This window comes from Barbatula barbatula (assembly GCF_947034865.1).
Source record: "Barbatula barbatula genome assembly, chromosome: 11".
Taxonomy (NCBI): Eukaryota; Metazoa; Chordata; class Actinopteri; order Cypriniformes; family Nemacheilidae; genus Barbatula; species Barbatula barbatula.
In genome coordinates, this window is record NC_136774.1 from 7,403,387 (window position 1) to 7,426,380 (window position 22,994).

Here is a 22,994-nt window from a genome sequence, read left to right on the forward strand (position 1 = left end):
GAATAAATGCTTCTTGAGACACACAGTGTTGCTTCTTTGCATGCATCAAATGAATTGTTTCTGGCTATATGCATCCATGCATTAGTTTGAGAGGGGTGGAAATGGGACACTTGGGTGAAACAAAACTGCCCCAAAAGTACCCCCCCCCACTTTAAATACAGTTTTTTCTAAGTCAATTTGGTACATTTCTCTGATCCGATTTGAAATTCTCAAAACTTCTTGTTCAATCCTTACATCCTTGTGTCACGTGTGCACATCAAACAAGCATTTTCTCATTTCTTTGAACAAGTTGCAAATGCTTTGGTACATCCATGCAAATGATTATGACAAAATTCTGTGCAGATTCCTACATTATCAATTGCTTATGTCATGTTGATCAAAATGCATTATAATGAGTCTCTGTAGAATAGTATAATCCCCACAACATTTAAGCACTAGTTTTACAATATACAGTAAGTATACTTTAAGTAAACTGTGGCATTTTATTTTACTCAATTTAGTGTTTTGCATTGCTATATTCTTTCCACATAGGACTGCAAGACAACTTCACTGTGTTGCAGACGGCCCCTTTTCACACCTAAACAGTCTTTTGACACTCTCTACAGGGATCTCATCCCTGAACAAGAGAGGGGGCAGATTGGAGATGACCTGCCAAAGTACGTGTTAGTTTGGGACAATATCAGTTTCCATCGCTCCAACATCATCAGGCAATGGTTTGCGGCCCACAACAGGATGCTGGTGGAGTTCCTCTCACCCTACTCAACCCCGTTGAGGAATTTTTCTCAGCATGAAGATTAAAAGTATATGATGGCCAGCCGCATACACAGATGACCCTTCTGGCTGCCATGGATGTAACGTGTGATGACATCACAGCTGATGCCTGCAGAGGCTGGATTAGACACTCTGAAAGATGATTTTCACGCTGTATCGCAAGAGAAGATATTTGTTGTGATGTGGATGAGAATCCGTTGCCCAAAAGACAGGAACGTCAGGAGGTTTAGGAAGACTGCACTGTAATTCCACTGCACTGCATGTACAGTTTTCCCTAAGGAGATTGTCTTATGTTCAGATTTCTACATTTGTTTGTGCTATGCAGTGCTGTCTTTTCCTGTCTGCATCACAATGACACTGTCTGTCAATAAATTATTGTACAAACAGTAAAAGCGTTAACGTGAATCATGTGCCGTCTCTTGCAATCAAACAATCAAAATCAGAAATGCACTTACTGTTTTGCAAATGACAAGGATGATTCGAGAAATGCTCCACTCATCACTCTCAGGTCACTCCGCTACAAACGTCTGATCACTTCTTTGTCACCCCCGACCTCACCGCTCCAGACAACGCAGATGTCTTACCGCTGGTCACTTTCCGGCGCTACCTACGGTCCCTCCCTCCTGCTTTTCCTCTGCTGTCTTTTCTGCACTCCCCCCCTCTGAGGAGCTCTCTCTTTTGAATACCAACAGTGCCGCAGACACTCTGTGTTCCACGCTTACATCCTGCTTGGACAACATATGCCCTCTTACATCTGGACCAGCCCGTGCATCCCTGTCTGCCCCCTGGTTATCGGATGTACCACGTGAGCATCGCACCAGCCTCCGGTCAGCTGAGAGAAAATGGCACAAGTCAAAAGACCATACTGACCTCTGTCTCTCTACTTTCTCCGTTGACGTCACCTCTGCAAAAACTGATTATAACCACTCGAAGATCAGCAACTCTCCTGACTCTCGCACACTCTTAAAAACCTTCTCTGCTCTCCTCTGTCCGCCTGCTCCCACACCTTCATCGGAATTAACGGCTGATGATTTTGCATCGTTCTTCGTAAACAAAACTACCGCCATCAACAGCCAATTTTCTACGCCACCATCACCCGCCTTTTCTCCTATGTCTGAAGATGATGTTTCCAAGGTCATTGGTTCCAACCACCCTACCACCTGCCCACTGGATCCCATCCCCACCCATGTCCTCCATGCCATCTCTCCAGCAGTTGTGCCTGGTCTGACCCGCATCATCAACTCTTTGCTCACCACTGGGACATTTCCCACTGCTTTCAAAGAGGCCTGCATCACACCGCTACTGAAGAAACTCACTCTCAACCTTACACTGCTAGAACACTACAGGCCGGTGTAGTGTGTGAAAATGCATATCTTCCGTCAAAATGTAGATGACTGATTTTAACCTCTTATTATTTTCTGTCTTCTTAAAAAATTATTTTTTTACTTACCTCACTATTCTTAGCTTTGTATACTGTGCTAGGCTTTAATGGACTGGATTTAATTAACTTATACATTTTGTTGCCTATATTGTTATAATTGCTTCCAATGTTTCCTCGTCTGTAAGTCGCTTTGGATAAAAACGTCTGCTAAATGACTAAATGTAAATTTTATGAAATCTGTAATGTCATGTGTAATGTGTAGTGTGTGGCCTTGAAATTTTAGCATGTCTACGTAATCATGAATAAATGCTTCTTGAGACACACAGTGTTGCTTCTTTGCATGCATCAAATGAATTGTTTCTGGCTATATGCATCCATGCATTAGTTTGAGAGGGGTGGAAATGGGACACTTGGGTGAAACAAAACTGCCCCAAAAGTACCCCCCCACTTTAAATACAGTTTTTTCTAAGTCAATTTGGTACATTTCTCTGATCCGATTTGAAATTCTCAAAACTTCTTGTTCAATCCTTACATCCTTGTGTCACGTGTGCACATCAAACAAGCATTTTCTCATTTCTTTGAACAAGTTGCAAATGCTTTGGTACATCCATGCAAATGATTATGACAAAATTCTGTGCAGATTCCTACATTATCAATTGCTTATGTCATGTTGATCAAAATGCATTATAATGGGTCTCTGTGGAATAGTATAATCCCAACGACATTTAAGCACTAGTTTTACAATATACAGTAAGTATACTTTAAGTAAACGGTGGCATTTTATTATACTCAATTTAGTGTTTTGCATTGCTATATTCTTTCCACATAGGACTGCAAGACAACTTCACTGTGTTGCAGACGGCCCCTTTTCACACCTAAACAGTCTTTTGACACTCTCTACAGGGATCTCATCCCTGAACAAGAGAGGGGGCAGATTGGAGATGACCTGCCAAAGTACGTGTTAGTTTGGAACAATGTCAGTTTCCATCGCTCCAACATCATCAGGCAATGGTTTGCGGCCCACAACAGGATGCTGGTGGAGTTCCTCTCACCCTACTCAACCACGTTGAGTAATTTTTCTCAGCATGAAGATTAAAAGTATATGATCGCCAGCCGCATACACAGATGACCCTTCTGGCTGCCATGGATGTAACGTGTGATGACATCACAGCTGATGCCTGCAGAGGCTGGATTAGACAATCTGAAAGATGATTTTCACGCTGTTTCGCAAGAGAAGATATTTGTTGTGATGTGGATGAGAATCCGTTGCCCAAAAGACAGGAACGTCAGGAGGTGTAGGAAGACTGCACTGTAATTCCACTGCACTGCATGTACAGTTTTCCCTAAGGATATTGTCTTATGTTCAGATTTCTACATTTGTTTGTGCTATGCAGTGCTGTCTTTTCCTGTCTGCATCACAATGACACTGTCTGTCAATAAATTATTGTACAAACAGTAAAAGCGTTAACGTGAATTATGTGCCGTCTCTTGCAATCAAACAATCAAAACCAGAAATGCACTTACTGTTTTGCAAATGACAAGGATGATTCGAGAAATGCTCCACTCATCACTCTCAGGTCACTCCGCTGCACACGTCTGATCACTTCTTTGTCACCCCCGACCTCACCGCTCCAGACAACGCAGATGTCTTACCGCTGGTCACTTTCCGGCGCTACCTCCGGTCCCTCCCTCCTGCTTTTCCTCTGCTGTCTTTTCTGCACTCCCCCCCTCTGAGGAGCTCTCTCTTTTGAATACCAACAGTGCCGCAGACACTCTGTGTTCCACGCTTACATCCTGCTTGGACAACATATGCCCTCTTACATCTGGACCAGCCCGTGCATCCCTGTCTGCCCCCTGGTTATCGGATGTACCACGTGAGCATCGCACCAGCCTCCGGTCAGCTGAGAGAAAATGGCACAAGTCAAAAGACCATACTGACCTCTGTCTCTCTACTTTCTCCGTTGACGTCACCTCTGCAAAAACTGATTATAACCACTCGAAGATCAGCAACTCTCCTGACTCTCGCACACTCTTAAAAACCTTCTCTGCTCTCCTCTGTCCGCCTGCTCCCACACCTTCATCGGAATTAACGGCTGATGATTTTGCATCGTTCTTCGTAAACAAAACTACCGCCATCAACAGCCAATTTTCTACGCCACCATCACCCGCCTTTTCTCCTATGTCTGAAGATGATGTTTCCAAGGTCATTGGTTCCAACCACCCTACCACCTGCCCACTGGATCCCATCCCCACCCATGTCCTCCATGCCATCTCTCCAGCAGTTGTGCCTGGTCTGACCCGCATCATCAACTCTTTGCTCACCACTGGGACATTTCCCACTGCTTTCAAAGAGGCCTGCATCACACCGCTACTGAAGAAACTCACTCTCAACCTTACACTGCTAGAACACTACAGGCCGGTGTAGTGTGTGAAAATGCATATCTTCCGTCAAAATGTAGATGACTGATTTTAACCTCTTATTATTTTCTGTCTTCTTAAAAAATTATTTTTTTACTTACCTCACTATTCTTAGCTTTGTATAATGTGCTAGGCTTTAATGGACTGGATTTAATTAACTTATGCATTTTGTTGCCTATATTGTTATAATTGCTTCCAATGTTTCCTCGTCTGTAAGTCGCTTTGGATAAAAACGTCTGCTAAATGACTAAATGTAAATTTTATGAAATCTGTAATGTCATGTGTAATGTGTAGTGTGTGGCCTTGAAATTTTAGCATGTCTACGTAATCATGAATAAATGCTTCTTGAGACACACAGTGTTGCTTCTTTGCATGCATCAAATGAATTGTTTCTGGCTATATGCATCCATGCATTAGTTTGAGAGGGGTGGAAATGGGACACTTGGGTGAAACAAAACTGCCCCAAAAGTACCCCCCCACTTTAAATACAGTTTTTTCTAAGTCAATTTGGTACATTTCTCTGATCCGATTTGAAATTCTCAAAACTTCTTGTTCAATCCTTACATCCTTGTGTCACGTGTGCACATCAAACAAGCATTTTCTCATTTCTTTGAACAAGTTGCAAATGCTTTGGTACATCCATGCAAATGATTATGACAAAATTCTGTGCAGATTCCTACATTATCAATTGCTTATGTCATGTTGATCAAAATGCATTATAATGGGTCTCTGTGGAATAGTATAATCCCAACGACATTTAAGCACTAGTTTTACAATATACAGTAAGTATACTTTAAGTAAACGGTGGCATTTTATTATACTCAATTTAGTGTTTTGCATTGCTATATTCTTTCCACATAGGACTGCAAGACAACTTCACTGTGTTGCAGACGGACCCTTTTCACACCTAAACAGTCTTTTGACACTCTCTACAGGGATCTCATCCCTGAACAAGAGAGGGGGCAGATTGGAGATGACCTGCCAAAGTACGTGTTAGTTTGGAACAATGTCAGTTTCCATCGCTCCAACATCATCAGGCAATGGTTTGCGGCCCACAACAGGATGCTGGTGGAGTTCCTCTCACCCTACTCAACCCTGTTGAGTAATTTTTCTCAGCATGAAGATTAAAAGTATATGATCGCCAGCCGCATACACAGATGACCCTTCTGGCTGCCATGGATGTAACGTGTGATGACATCACAGCTGATGCCTGCAGAGGCTGGATTAGACAATCTGAAAGATGATTTTCACGCTGTTTCGCAAGAGAAGATATTTGTTGTGATGTGGATGAGAATCCGTTGCCCAAAAGACAGGAACGTCAGGAGGTGTACGAAGACTGCACTGTAATTCCACTGCACTGCATGTACAGTTTTCCCTAAGGAGATTGTCTTATGTTCAGATTTCTACATTTGTTTGTGCTATGCAGTGCTGTCTTTTCCTGTCTGCATCACAATGACACTGTCTGTCAATAAATTATTGTACAAACAGTAAAAGCTTTAACGTGAATCATGTGCCGTCTCTTGCAATCAAACAATCAAAACCAGAAATGCACTTACTGTTTTGCAAATGACAAGGATGATTCGAGAAATGCTCCACTCATCACTCTCAGATCACTCCGCTGCACACGTCTGATCACTTCTTTGTCACCCCCGACCTCACCGCTCCAGACAACGCAGATGTCTTACCGCTGGTCACTTTCCGGCGCTACCTATGGTCCCTCCCTCCTGCTTTTCCTCTGCTGTCTTGTCTGCATTCCCCCCCTCTGAGGAGCTCTCTCTTTTGAAAACCAACAGTGCCACAGACACTCTGTGTTCCACGCTTACATCCTGCTTGGACAACATATGCCCTCTTCCATCTGGACCAGCCTGTGCATCCCTGTCTGCCCCCTGGTTATCGGATGTACCACGTGAGCATCGCACCAGCCTCCGGTCAGCTGAGAGAAAATGGCACAAGTCAAAAGACCATACTGACCTCTCTCTCTCTACTTTCTCCGTTGACGTCACCTCTGCAAAAACTGATTATAACCACTCGAAGATCAGCAACTCTCCTGACTCTCGCACACTCTTAAAAACCTTCTCTGCTCTCCTCTGTCCGCCTGCTCCCACATCTTCATCGGAGTTAACGGCTGATGATTTTGCATCGTTCTTCGTAAAGAAAACTACCGCCATCAACAGCCAATTTTCTACACCACCATCACCCGCCTTTTCTCCTCTGTCTGAAGATGATGTTTCCAAGTCTGTAAGTCGCTTTGGATAAAAACGTCTGCTAAATGATCTTGTGGAATTTTCTTATTCCTTAATCAAGGTGAGTCAATTTTGACAAACGCAATATACAGAGACATCAAGTACTTTGCAAAGTATTTTATTGTCGTTTAATCTGCATCATGAGCAATGAGCATGGTGCAGAGCAAAGGCGCTCTTTCCTCCTGCACCCAGAGTATATATATGATTAAAAAACGTGACACCCCCTCCCTTTGCCCCCTAACAAGAATCCCGAGCTGGTTTACGGGAAGTTCCGTTATTCCAAACAGAACATCTTGGCCTCTGCTCGAGGGCAAAGGCAGAGTGGTATGACGTGTTTAGAGAAAAACATGATAACATTAGAAAAGAAAACATAGATAAACACTTCGTAAACATATAGACAGACACATCAAGAAGCTAGACTAGAAAATTTCCATTACATTCCCCCCTTTTATCATATATGATAACCAAAATCTTTATACTTTGACCATGTAAGATGAGCAACGCCCTTTCTCTTACAGGTTTCATTCTTCTATCTAAACAGTTCTTAAAATCCCACTAGAATTGGTAACACCACCTGCTTCAGCCCCACTCCCCAACTTTAGCTATTCCACCATTTCAACAGACTGTTAGTCATATCATCCGGTTCCCTGATAATTTAAATTTTTCTGAGTTAGAGCTAGTCTTTTTCCTTTTTATTTGGCCGTTCCAGGGGACATAATTGCCCACATTTTCAAATTTTGTTGCCTTATCCAGAACATCAACTGAGGTACACGTACCTCTACACAAATACATATTTGTTCCCCAGTACCTAGCAGAATTAGGGTAACACTGTCCCTCCCCATACCATTTTATTAAACTTGGAATATAGTGTTAGACAGAAACAAAATTCTATAATCTCTAATTTCTCAGGGTTCGATGTGTCCCCGACTCGAACAGTTGATTCCCTTTGCGAGCACCAATAGTGCCCCTCCTGTCGCTTCAGTCAGCACGACCATTGCGAAGAGCCATACGGTTGGAGTTGCCCCTCCTTGGACACCTTTTTGCTGTGGGAGGTGTGTCTTTCCCACGACTTCCTCCTGAAATCTTTGACTACTTGGAAGTCTCCTGGCTGGAAGCTGTGGAATGATTTGTCAGCTCCGTTTGCTACTGCTCCTTTGACCTGCACAAATATTTTGAGAGCAAAAACACAAAAACACATTGCTTGTAACATCCCCCCTTTTGACGCGTGGTCTAGGCCATGCGTCAAAATCGCAAAAGCAGGGAAAGAATGTTTTGGCAAACAGGTGAGGCCATTTGGGCCTCCCCAAACATTGTCAGTGTATTTACATGAGCACTCCTTCCAGAGTGCACGCTCAGCTGGTTCTGCAAAATGTTTGCATCTCTGCAAGAGAAAGAGTTTTGTTAGTGATTTCTGGAGAAAATCTGTCTGTCTCTGATGTTGCTTGCTTTGCTGCAAGGTCAGCCGTCGGCTTCCTGCAAAAAAATGGTTTCAGATACAAAAGTGTGTGCGTCACAGTTACACACAACAATGGCTGATGGGAGAAGAATGGCAGATAGCATATCAGCAACCTATGTGTGATTAAGAATGTTTTTACCATCATCTTTTACAAAGTTTCTGTGTTTCCACAGTGTGCCAAAATCATGAGTTACACCAAATGCATATCTACTATCTGTGTGAATGTCTACATTTTTATTCTTTGCTAATTCCCATGCGCGTGTGAGTGCAATGAGCTCTGCTGTCTGAGCAGAGAAATGGTCCCTAAAAATGATATCAATTGCTTCTTTGCTTTTGGACTTGCGATGTCTGTAATTGCAGACACGCTTTGCGGACAGCTGTCTGCCGCGGTCAGTATTTTCGTGACCCAAAAAACGAACAACTTGTTTTGCCAGCTGGACTTTGGAGACATTTACTTTGTGTTTTTTTTTCTCTTATCTTTTAAACTGGAAACAAAGGCCTGCGCACCGGTAAATTTGGACATGGCACAACTATGCCTCTTTTTTCTTTTTTTATCTTTTTAAGCTCATTAAATATTGGCCTTATGCCATTGAGGTCTTCTGATTTGAGGCTTCTGTTTTGAGGGGGAATTGCTGTTTGCGTGGATGGAAATTACCCTTGGGCGTTATCACAACAGATTCACAGTTCCTAATCAACCCAGCATAATATTTTCCTGTTCCCCAAAGTTGTACGGGCACCTTCCCAAAATGTCTTCATTAATCTTTTTGTGTGTGAAAACACTTCAAGTCCCCTTGTTGCTGACAGACAGGCATGATTCTCACGATGGGCGTGCAACAAATTTGAATATTGCACGTCGTCCCTTTTAACCCATTCTATGGCGTGCGCATATTTGGCAGCAAAACACCCACAGCTCCCCACACCATTGCAATCAACGTCATGAGGCTCTGTGAGGCAATACATTCTACATCATACTTACGTAATTCAATATTACATCGTAATATTTTTTGACATAAATTATTCTACATTAGAGCCACTAGCATTTAGGGAAAACACAGCTAGTTTAGACTCTGGCAAATTTAAACACTTCTTGTGAATCACAGTAGGCTATTTGTTGCCCCTGAATCTATCAAAAAATCAAGCAGTTTGTTGCACACGAGCATTGTGCATTTTAGCAAAGTTCAGAAAGCGTTTTCATTCATCATGGAATGTGAGCTAAGCAGATCTTCATTGCATACAGTAGGAAAAAGCATTTCTTCATTGCATATGCTAAGGGAAATCATAATCACCACCCTCGGAATGATGCCTCACCTCCTCACTTCCATCTACCTTTTCTCTTGACCTCCGCGATCTCAGAGGCTCAGGACAATAATTTCGCCAGTGCCCCGTCTTTCCGCAATTGAAACATTTCTCTGGATCATAGGTGCTAGAGGGTTTAAAACCTCCTCTTCCACGTCCACGCCACTGACCTCCTCTCCTCCCGTTTCCTCTTCCTCCATGCTCTACTCCGATATTCATTAGAGCCATGTGGAGTTCTTTATCTTGTGTGTTTTTCTTCTGAAGCTCTTTCTTGCCTGTTTGTCTTTCGGCGTGTACAGCATGACGGACGATCTCGCTTATTCTCGCACGATCTGGCTCGATGCACGATTTTTCCACTTCTCGTCTCAGCTCTTCTCTGAGATTCGCAGAAAAGTGGATCTGAGATGTCCTATGAACGGACCAATGTCCGGTCCGTCTGAATCAGGTTGAAGTCCAGAATGTTCTTTAAATACTTCCTCCACAGGCCATTTACCCTGTAACTTTCTTAGGTCAGATGGTTTCAGTTTGACTTTCAACAGTCTCTCTAATTCTTTCATTGAGGGTGAGAATTCTTTGCAAAATGTCAAAAGTTCTTTATACGTCGGTGCTGGTTGCACTCTTTCCTGCTTTTGACACACCACAGGCTGTGGCATGTGTGGCACTGGTGCTGGTGGAGACACTGGTGGGGGCACAGGAGCTGCCTCAATCGGGTTCAGATGTCGGTGAGGAGGGACACAATCATCCTCCGGTTGGTGTTTGTAACAAGTCATAGATGGGGGTAAAGAAGACAGAGGGGTTAAATCATTATATTCAAGCAAAACAGGGTACAATGGAGTTTTCGGTGGTGGCAGTTCTTCCAATGCCTTTTCTTTAAAAACATAGTCACGTCTATTTGCTTCCCTCTCCCATAACTCTAAACATTTACACGCTTCATCATATTTTTCCCTTTCTTTTTTGGACATTTTAAATATGTCTTTTTTCCCCATATGTTCTCTTATTTTCTTTAATTTTGTGGTACTAAATGTACCGTTTTCTGGAAAGTTAGCTTTTTCTATTAAATAGGGTACACCTTGTAAACTTCCCGTTCCCCAAATTTTCCTCATTTCTCTGTATGTTGGTTTATCCATATAATTTCTTAGTAGTCCCCCAGACTGTTTAGAATCTCTCTCGATTCTGAGTAGTCTCCCCTCTTTAACCAGACTGTTTTAAGCAGTCCCCCAGACTGTTTAGAATCTCTCGATTCTGAGTAGTCTCCCCTCTTTAACCAGACTGTTTTAAGCAGTCCCCCAGACTGTTTAGCGCTAAGTAGTCTCCCCTTTTGTTCCAGACTGTTCAGAAATCTATCTGACTCACCACTTTTCCTTTTTGTGCCTTGCACTGAGTTCTTTTGGGATCACGTCAGCTTGGGTCAGCTAGAGTTCTCTCGTCCCTGTATGGGGTTAGAGCTGGATTTGCTATGTCCAGGATGATCAGTCAACTCTAGTCCGTTCTCCGTCAGCCTTGTGATCCCATACTTCGTCGCCAAATTGTTGTGGAATTTTCTTATTCCTTAATCAAGGTGAGTCAATTTTGACAAACGCAATATACAGAGACATCAAGTACTTTGCAAAGTATTTTATTGTCGTTTAATCTGCATCATGAGCAATGAGCATGGTGCAGAGCAAAGGCGCTCTTTCCTCCTGCACCCAGAGTATAAATATGATTAAAAACGTGACACCCCCTCCCTTTGCCCCTAACAAGAATCCCGAGCTGGTTTACGGGAAGTTCCGTTATTCCAAACAGAACATCTTGGCCTCTGCTCGAGGGCAAAGGCAGAGTGGTATGACGTGTTTAGAGAAAAACATGATAACATTAGAAAAGAAAACATAGATAAACACTTCGTAAACATATAGACAGACACATCAAGAAGCTAGACTAGAAAATTTCCATTACAATGACTAAATGTAAATTTTATGAAATGTGTAATGTCATGTGTAATGTGTAATGTGTAGTGTGTGGCCTTGACATTTTTGCATGTCTACGTAATCATGAATAAATGCTTCTTGAGACACACAGTGTTGCTTCTTTGCATGCATCAAATGAATTGTTTCTGGCTATATGCATCCATGCATTAGTTTGAGAGGGGTGGAAATGGGACACTTGGGTGAAACAAAACTGCCCCAAAAGTACCCCCCCACTTTAAATACAGTTTTTTCTAAGTCAATTTGGTACATTTCTCAGATCCGATTTGAAATTCTCAAAACTTCTTGTTCAATCCTTACATCCTTGTGTCACGTGTGCACATCAAACAAGCATTTTCTCATTTCTTTGAACAAGTTGCAAATGCTTTGGTACATCCATGCAAATGATTATGACAAAATTCTGTGCAGATTCCTACATTATCAATTGCTTATGTCATGTTGATCAAAATGCATTATAATGGGTCTCTGTAGAATAGTATAATCCCCACGACATTTAAGCACTAGTTTTACAATATACAGTAAGTATACTTTAAGTAAACGGTGGCATTTTATTTTACTCAATTTAGTGTTTTGCATTGCTATATTCTTTCCACATAGGACTGCAAGACAACTTCACTGTGTTGCAGACGGCCCCTTTTCACACCTAAACAGTCTTTTGACACTCTCTACAGGGATCTCATCCCTGAACAAGAGAGGGGGCAGATTGGAGATGACCTGCCAAAGTACGTGTTAGTTTGGGACAATGTCAGTTTCCATCGCTCCAACATCATCAGGCAATGGTTTGCGGCCCACAACAGGATGCTGGTGGAGTTCCTCTCACCCTACTCAACCACGTTGAGGAATTTTTCTCAGCATGAAGATTAAAAGTATATGATCGCCAGCCGCATACACAGATGACCCTTCTGGCTGCCATGGATGTAACGTGTGATGACATCACAGCTGATGCCTGCAGAGGCTGGATTAGACACTCTGAAAGATGATTTTCACGCTGTATCGCAAGAGAAGATATTTGTTGTGATGTGGATGAGAATCCGTTGCCCAAAAGACAGGAACGTCAGGAGGTGTAGGAAGACTGCACTGTAATTCCACTGCACTGCATGTACAGTTTTCCCTAAGGAGATTGTCTTATGTTCAGATTTCTACATTTGTTTGTGCTATGCAGTGCTGTCTTTTCCTGTCTGCATCACAATGACAATGTCTGTCAATAAATTATTGTACAAACAGTAAAAGCGTTAACGTGAATCATGTGCCGTCTCTTGCAATCAAACAATCAAAACCAGAAATGCACTTACTGTTTTGCAAATGACAAGGATGATTCGAGAAATGCTCCACTCATCACTCTCAGGTCACTTTGCTGCACACGTCTGATCACTTCTTTGTCACCCCCGACCTCACCGCTCCAGACAACGCAGATGTCTTACCGCTGGTCACTTTCCGGCGCTACCTACGGTCCCTCCCTCCTGCTTTTCCTCTGCTGTCTTGTCTGCACTCCCCCCCTCTGAGGAGCTCTCTCTTTTGAATACCAACAGTGCCACAGACACTCTGTGTTCCACGCTTACATCCTGCTTGGACAACATATGCCCTCTTACATCTGGACCAGCCCGTGCATCCCTGTCTGCCCCCTGGTTATCGGATGTACCACGTGAGCATCGCACCAACCTCCGGTCAGCTGAGAGAAAATGGCACAAGTCAAAAGACCATACTGACCTCTCTCTCTCTACTTTCTCCGTTGACGTCACCTCTGCAAAAACTGATTATAACCACTCGAAGATCAGCAACTCTCCTGACTCTCGCACACTCTTAAAAACCTTCTCTGCTCTCCTCTGTCCGCCTGCTCCCACACCTTCATCGGAGTTAACGGCTGATTATTTTGCATCGTTCTTCGTAAAGAAAACTACCGCCATCAACAGCCAATTTTCTACACCACCATCACCCGCCTTTTCTCCTATGTCTGAAGATGATGTTTCCAAGGTCATTGGTTCCAACCACCCTACCACCTGCCCACTGGATCCCATCCCCACCCATCTCCTCCATGCCATCTCTCCAGCAGTTGTGCCTGGTCTGACCCGCATCATCAACTCTTTGCTCACCACTGGGACATTTCCCACTGCTTTCAAAGAGGCCTGCATCACACCGCTACTGAAGAGACTCACTCTCAACCTTACACTGCTAGAACACTACAGGCCGGTGTAGTGTGTGAAAATGCATATCTTCCGTCAAAATGTAGATGACTGATTTGAACCTCTTATTTTCTGTCTTCTTAAAAAATTATTTTTTTACTTACCTCACTATTCTTAGCTTTGTATACTGTGCTAGGCTTTAATGGACTGGATTTAATTAACTTATGCATTTTGTTGCCTATATTGTTAAAATTGCTTCCAATGTTTCCTAGTCTGTAAGTCGCTTTGGATAAAAACGTCTGCTAAATGACTAAATGTAAATTTTATGAAATGTGTAATGTCATGTGTACTGTGTAATGTGTAGTGTGTGGCCTTGAAATTCTAGCATGTCTACGTAATCATGAATAAATGCTTCTTGAGACACACAGTGTTGCTTCTTTGCATGCATCAAATGAATTGTTTCTGGCTATATGCATCCATGCATTAGTTTGAGAGGGGTGGAAATGGGACACTTGGGTGAAACAAAACTGCCCCAAAAGTACCCCCCCACTTTAAATACAGTTTTTTCTAAGTCAATTTGGTACATTTCTCAGATCCGATTTGAAATTCTCGAAACTTCTTGTTCATTCCTTACATCCTTGTGTCACGTGTGCACATCAAACAAGCATTTTCTCATTTCTTTGAACAAGTTGCAAATGCTTTGGTACATCCATGCAAATGATTATGACAAAATTCTGTGCAGATTCCTACATTATCAATTGCTTATGTCATGTTGATCAAAATGCATTATAATGGGTCTCTGTAGAATTGTATAATCCCCACGACATTTAAGCACTAGTTTTACAATATACAGTAAGTATACTTTAAGTAAACAGTGGCATTTTATTTTACTCAATTTAGTGTTTTGCATTGCTATATTCTTTCCACATAGGACTGCAAGACAACTTCACTGTGTTGCAGACGGCCCCTTTTCACACCTAAACAGTCTTTTGACACTCTCTACAGGGATCTCATCCCTGAACAAGAGAGGGGGCAGATTGGAGATGACCTGCCAAAGTACGTGTTAGTTTGGGACAATGTCAGTTTCCATCGCTCCAACATCATCAGGCAATGGTTTGCGGCCCACAACAGGATGCTGGTGGAGTTCCTCTCACCCTACTCAACCACGTTGAGGAATTTTTCTCAGCATGAAGATTAAAAGTATATGATCGCCAGCCGCATACACAGATGACCCTTCTGGCTGCCATGGATGTAACGTGTGATGACATCACAGCTGATGCCTGCAGAGGCTGGATTAGACACTCTGAAAGATGATTTTCACGCTGTATCGCAAGAGAAGATATTTGTTGTGATGTGGATGAGAATCCGTTGCCCAAAAGACAGGAACGTCAGGAGGTGTAGGAAGACTGCACTGTAATTCCACTGCACTGCATGTACAGTTTTCCCTAAGGAGATTGTCTTATGTTCAGATTTCTACATTTGTTTGTGCTATGCAGTGCTGTCTTTTCCTGTCTGCATCACAATGACACTGTCTGTCAATAAATTATTGTACAAACAGTAAAAGCGTTAACGTGAATCATGTGCCGTCTCTTGCAATCAAACAATCAAAACCAGAAATGCACTTACTGTTTTGCAAATGACAAGGATGATTCGAGAAATGCTCCACTCATCACTCTCAGGTCACTCCGCTGCACACGTCTGATCACTTCTTTGTCACCCCCGACCTCACCGCTCCAGACAACGCAGATGTCTTACCGCTGGTCACTTTCCGGCGCTACCTACGGTCCCTCCCTCCTGCTTTTCCTCTGCTGTCTTGTCTGCACTCCCCCCCTCTGAGGAGCTCTCTCTTTTGAATACCAACAGTGCCACAGACACTCTGTGTTCCACGCTTACATCCTGCTTGGACAACATATGCCCTCTTACATCTGGACCAGCCCGTGCATCCCTGTCTGCCCCCTGGTTATCGGATGTACCACGTGAGCATCGCACCAGCCTCCGGTCAGCTGAGAGAAAATGGCACAAGTCAAAAGACCATACTGACCTCTCTCTCTCTACTTTCTCCGTTGACGTCACCTCTGCAAAAACTGATTATAACCACTCGAAGATCAGCAACTTTCCTGACTCTCGCACACTCTTAAAAACCTTCTCTGCTCTCCTCTGTCCGCCTGCTCCCACACCTTCATCGGAGTTAACGGCTGATGATTTTGCATCGTTCTTCGTAAAGAAAACTACCGCCATCAACAGCCAATTTTCTACGCCACCATCACCCGCCTTTTCTCCTATGTCTGAAGATGATGTTTCCAAGGTCATTGGTTCCAACCACCCTACCACCTGCCCACTGGATCCCATCCCCACCCATCTCCTCCATGCCATCTCTCCAGCAGTTGTGCCTGGTCTGACCCGCATCATCAACTCTTTGCTCACCACTGGGACATTTCCCACTGCTTTCAAAGAGGCCTGCATCACACCGCTACTGAAGAAACTCACTCTCAACCTTACACTGCTAGAACACTACAGGCCGGTGTAGTGTGTGAAAATGCATATCTTCCGTCAAAATGTAGATGACTGATTTTAACCTCTTCTTATTTTCTGTCTTCTTAAAAAAGTATTTTTTTACTTACCTCACTATTCTTAGCTTTGTATACTGTGCTAGGCTTTAATGGACTGGATTTAATTAACTTATGCATTTTGTTGCCTATATTGTTATAATTGCTTCCAATGTTTCCTCGTCTGTAAGTCGCTTTGGATAAAAACGTCTGCTAAATGACTAAATGTAAATTTTATGAAATGTGTAATGTCATGTGTAATGTGTAATGTGTGGCCTTGAAATTTTAGCATGTCTACGTAATCATGAATAAATGCTTCTTGAGACACACAGTGTTGCTTCTTTGCATGCATCAAATGAATTGTTTCTGGCTATATGCATCCATGCATTAGTTTGAGAGGGGTGGAAATGGGACACTTGGGTGAAACAAAACTGCCCCAAAAGTACCCCCCCCCCACTTTAAATACAGTTTTTTTTAAGTCAATTTGGTACATTTCTCTGATCCGATTTGAAATTCTCAAAACTTCTTGTTCAATCCTTACATCCTTGTGTCACGTGTGCACATCAAACAAGCATTTTCTCATTTCTTTGAACAAGTTGCAAATGCTTTGGTACATCCATGCAAATGATTATGACAAAATTCTGTGCAGATTCCTACATTATCAATTGCTTATGTCATGTTGATCAAAATGCATTATAATGGGTCTCTGTAGAATAGTATAATCCCCACGACATTTAAGCACTAGTTTTACAATATACAGTAAGTATACTTTAAGTAAACAGTGGCATTTTATTTTACTCAATTTAGTGTTTTGCATTGCTATATTCTTTCCACATAGGACTGCAAGACAACTTCACTGTGTTGCAGACGGCCCCTTTTCACACCTAAACAGTCTTTTGACACTCTCTACAGGGATCTCATCCCTGAACAAGAGAGGGGGCAGATTGGAGATGACCTGCCAAAGTACGTGTTAGTTTGGGACAATGTCAGTTTCCATCGCTCCAACATCATCAGGCAATGGTTTGCGGCCCACAACAGGATGCTGGTGGAGTTCCTCTCACCCTACTCAACCCCGTTGAGGAATTTTTCTCAGCATGAAGATTAAAAGTATATGATGGCCAGCCGCATACACAGATGACCCTTCTGGCTGCCATGGATGTAACGTGTGATGACATCACAGCTGATGCCTGCAGAGGCTGGATTAGACACTCTGAAAGATGATTTTCACGCTGTATCGCAAGAGAAGATATTTGTTGTGATGTGGATGAGAATCCGTTGCCCAAAAGACAGGAACGTCAGGAGGTGTAGGAAGACTGCACTGTAATTCCACTGCACTGCATGTACAGTTTTCCCTAAGGAGATTGTCTTATGTTCAGATTTCTACATTTGTTTGTGCTATGCAGTGCTGTCTTTTCCTGTCTGCATCACAATGACACTGTCTGTCAATAAATTATTGTACAAACAGTAAAAGCGTTAACGTGAATCATGTGCCGTCTCTTGCAATCAAACAATCAAAACCAGAAATGCACTTACTGTTTTGCAAATGACAAGGATGATTCGAGAAATGCTCCACTCATCACTCTCAGGTCACTCCGCTGCACACGTCTGATCACTTCTTTGTCACCCCCCGACCTCACCGCTCCAGACAACGCAGATGTCTTACCGCTGGTCACTTTCCGGCGCTACCTACGGTCCCTCCCTCCTGCTTTTCCTCTGCTGTCTTGTCTGCACTCCCCCCCTCTGAGGAGCTCTCTCTTTTGAATACCAACAGTGCCACAGACACTCTGTGTTCCACGCTTACATCCTGCTTGGACAACATATGCCCTCTTACATCTGGACCAGCCCGTGCATCCCTGTCTGCCCCCTGGTTATCGGATGTACCACGTGAGCATCGCACCAGCCTCCGGTCAGCTGAGAGAAAATGGCACAAGTCAAAAGACCATACTGACCTCTCTCTCTATACTTTCTCCGTTGACGTCACCTCTGCAAAAACTGATTATAACCACTCGAAGATCAGCAACTCTCCTGACTCTCGCACACTCTTAAAAACCTTCTCTGCTCTCCTCTGTCCGCCTGCTCCCACACCTTCATCGGAGTTAACGGCTGATGATTTTACATCGTTCTTCGTAAAGAAAACTACCGCCATCAACAGCCAATTTTCTACGCCACCATCACCCGCCTTTTCTCCTATGTCTGAAGATGATGTTTCCAAGGTCATTGGTTCCAACCACCCTACCACTTGCCCACTGGATCCCATCCCCACCCATCTCCTCCATGCCATCTCTCCAGCAGTTGTGCCTGGTCTGACCTGCATCATCAACTCTTTGCTCACCACCGGGACATTTCCCACTGCTTTCAAAGAGGCCTGCATCACACCGCTACTGAAGAAACTCACTCTCAACCTTACACTGCTAGAACACTACAGGCCGGTGTAGTGTGTGAAAATGCATATCTTCCGTAAAAAGGTAGATGACTGATTTTAACCTCTTATTATTTTCTGTCTTCTTAAAAAAATATTTTTTTACTTACCTCACTATTCTTAGCTTTGTATACTGTGCTAGGCTTTAATGGACTGGATTTAATTAACTTATGCATTTTGTTGCCTATATTGTTATAATTGCTTACAATGTTTCCTCGTCTGTAAGTCGCTTTGGATAAAAACGTCTGCTAAATAACTAAATGTAAATTTTATGAAATGTGTAATGTCATGTGTAATGTGTAATGTGTAGTGTGTGGCCTTGAAATTTTAGCATGTCTACGTAATCATGAATAAATGCTTCTTGAGACACACAGTGTTGCTTCTTTGCATGCATCAAATGAATTGTTTCTGGCTATATGCATCCATGCATTAGTTTGAGAGGGGTGGAAATGGGACACTTGGGTGAAACAAAACTGCCCCAAAAGTACCCCCCCCACTTTAAATACAGTTTTTTCTAAGTCAATTTGGTACATTTCTCTGATCCGATTTGAAATTCTCAAAACTTCTTGTTCAATCCTTACATCCTTGTGTCACGTGTGCACATCAAACAAGCATTTTCTCATTTCTTTGAACAAGTTGCAAATGCTTTGGTACATCCATGCAAATGATTATGACAAAATTCTGTGCAGATTCCTACATTATCAATTGCTTATGTCATGTTGATCAAAATGCATTATAATGGGTCGCTGTAGAATAGTATAATCCCCACGACATTTAATCACTAGTTTTACAATATACAGTAAGTATACTTTAAGTAAACGGTGGCATTTTATTTTACTCAATTTAGTGTTTTGCATTGCTATATTCTTTCCACATAGGACTGCAAGACAACTTCACTGTGTTGCAGACGGCCCCTTTTCACACCTAAACAGTCTTTTGACACTATCTACAGGGATCTCATCCCTGAACAAGAGAGGGGGCAGATTGGAGATGACCTGCCAAAGTACGTGTTAGTTTGGGACAATGTCAGTTTCCATCGCTCCAACATCATCAGGCAATGGTTTGCTGCCCACAACAGGATGCTGGTGGAGTTCCTCTCACCCTACTCAACCCCGTTGAGGAATTTTTCTCAGCATGAAGATTAAAAGTATATGATGGCCAGCCGCATACACAGATGACCCTTCTGGCTGCCATGGATGTAACGTGTGATGACATCACAGCTGATGCCTGCAGAGGCTGGATTAGACACTCTGAAAGATGATTTTCACGCTGTATCGCAAGAGAAGATATTTGTTGTGATGTGGATGAGAATCCGTTGCCCAAAAGACAGGAACGTCAGGAGGTGTAGGAAGACTGCACTGTAATTCCACTGCACTGCATGTACAGTTTTCCCTAAGGAGATTGTCTTATGTTCAGATTTCTACATTTGTTTGTGCTATGCAGTGCTGTCTTTTCCTGTCTGCATCACAATGACACTGTCTGTCAATAAATTATTGTACAAACAGTAAAAGCGTTAACGTGAATCATGTGCCGTCTCTTGCAATCAAACAATCAAAACCAGAAATACACTTACTGTTTTGCAAATGACAAGGATGATTCGAGAAATGCTCCACTCATCACTCTCAGGTCACTCCGCTGCACACGTCTGATCACTTCTTTGTCACCCCCGACCTCACCGCTCCAGACAACGCAGATGTCTTACCGCTGGTCACTTTCCGGCGCTACCTACGGTCCCTCCCTCCTGCTTTTCCTCTGCTGTCTTGTCTGCACTCCCCCCCTCTGAGGAGCTCTCTCTTTTGAATACCAACAGTGCCACAGACACTCTGTGTTCCACGCTTACATCCTGCTTGGACAACATATGCCCTCTTACATCTGGACCAGCCCGTGCATCCCTGTCTGCCCCCTGGTTATCGGATGTACCACGTGAGCATCGCACCAGCCTCCGGTCAGCTGAGAGAAAATGGCACAAGTCAAAAGACCATACTGACCTCTCTCTCTCTACTTTCTCCGTTGACGTCACCTCTGCAAAAACTGATTATAACCACTCGAAGATCAGCAACTTTCCTGACTCTCGCACACTCTTAAAAACCTTCTCTGCTCTCCTCTGTCCGCCTGCTCCCACACCTTCATCGGAGTTAACGGCTGATGATTTTGCATCGTTCTTCGTAAAGAAAACTACCGCCATCAACAGCCAATTTTCTACGCCACCATCACCCGCCTTTTCTCCTATGTCTGAAGATGATGTTTCCAAGGTCATTGGTTCCAACCACCCTACCACCTGCCCACTGGATCCCATCCCCACCCATCTCCTCCATGCCATCTCTCCAGCAGTTGTGCCTGGTCTGACCCGCATCATCAACTCTTTGCTCACCACTGGGACATTTCCCACTGCTTTCAAAGAGGCCTGCATCACACCGCTACTGAAGAAACTCACTCTCAACCTTACACTGCTAGAACACTACAGGCCGGTGTAGTGTGTGAAAATGCATATCTTCCGTCAAAATGTAGATGACTGATTTTAACCTCTTCTTATTTTCTGTCTTCTTAAAAAAGTATTTTTTTACTTACCTCACTATTCTTAGCTTTGTATACTGTGCTAGGCTTTAATGGACTGGATTTAATTAACTTATGCATTTTGTTGCCTATATTGTTATAATTGCTTCCAATGTTTCCTCGTCTGTAAGTCGCTTTGGATAAAAACGTCTGCTAAATGACTAAATGTAAATTTTATGAAATGTGTAATGTCATGTGTAATGTGTAATGTGTGGCCTTGAAATTTTAGCATGTCTACGTAATCATGAATAAATGCTTCTTGAGACACACAGTGTTGCTTCTTTGCATGCATCAAATGAATTGTTTCTGGCTATATGCATCCATGCATTAGTTTGAGAGGGGTGGAAATGGGACACTTGGGTGAAACAAAACTGCCCCAAAAGTACCCCCCCCCACTTTAAATACAGTTTTTTTTAAGTCAATTTGGTACATTTCTCTGATCCGATTTGAAATTCTCAAAACTTCTTGTTCAATCCTTACATCCTTGTGTCACGTGTGCACATCAAACAAGCATTTTCTCATTTCTTTGAACAAGTTACAAATGCTTTGGTACATCCATGCAAATGATTATGACAAAATTCTGTGCAGATTCCTACATTATCAATTGCTTATGTCATGTTGATCAAAATGCATTATAATTGGTCTCTGTAGAATAGTATAATCCCCACGACATTTAAGCACTAGTTTTACAATATATAGTAAGTATACTTTAAGTAAACAGTGGCATTTTATTTTACTCAATTTAGTGTTTTGCATTGCTATATTCTTTCCACATAGGACTGCAAGACAACTTCACTGTGTTGCAGACGGCCCCTTTTCACACCTAAACAGTCTTTTGACACTCTCTACAGGGATCTCATCCCTGAACAAGAGAGGGGGCAGATTGGAGATGACCTGCCAAAGTACGTGTTAGTTTGGGACAATGTCAGTTTCCATCGCTCCAACATCATCAGGCAATGGTTTGCGGCCCACAACAGGATGCTGGTGGAGTTCCTCTCACCCTACTCAACCCCGTTGAGGAATTTTTCTCAGCATGAAGATTAAAAGTATATGATGGCCAGCCGCATACACAGATGACCCTTCTGGCTGCCATGGATGTAACGTGTGATGACATCACAGCTGATGCCTGCAGAGGCTGGATAAGACACTCTGAAAGATGATTTTCACGCTGTATCGCAAGAGAAGATATTTGTTGTGATGTGGATGAGAATCCGTTGCCCAAAAGACAGGAACGTCAGGAGGTGTAGGAAGACTGCACTGTAATTCCACTGCACTGCATGTACAGTTTTCCCTAAGGAGATTGTCTTATGTTCAGATTTCTACATTTGTTTGTGCTATGCAGTGCTGTCTTTTCCTGTCTGCATCACAATGACACTGTCTGTCAATAAATTATTGTACAAACAGTAAAAGCGTTAACGTGAATCATGTGCCGTCTCTTGCAATCAAACAATCAAAACCAGAAATGCACTTACTGTTTTGCAAATGACAAGGATGATTCGAGAAATGCTCCACTCATCACTCTCAGGTCACTCCGCTGCACACGTCTGATCACTTCTTTGTCACCCCCCGACCTCACCGCTCCAGACAACGCAGATGTCTTACCACTGGTCACTTTCCGGCGCTACCTACGGTCCCTCCCTCCTGCTTTTCCTCTGCTGTCTTGTCTGCACTCCCCCCCTCTGAGGAGCTCTCTCTTTTGAATACCAACAGTGCCACAGACACTCTGTGTTCCACGCTTACATCCTGCTTGGACAACATATGCCCTCTTACATCTGGACCAGCCCGTGCATCCCTGTCTGCCCCCTGGTTATCGGATGTACCACGTGAGCA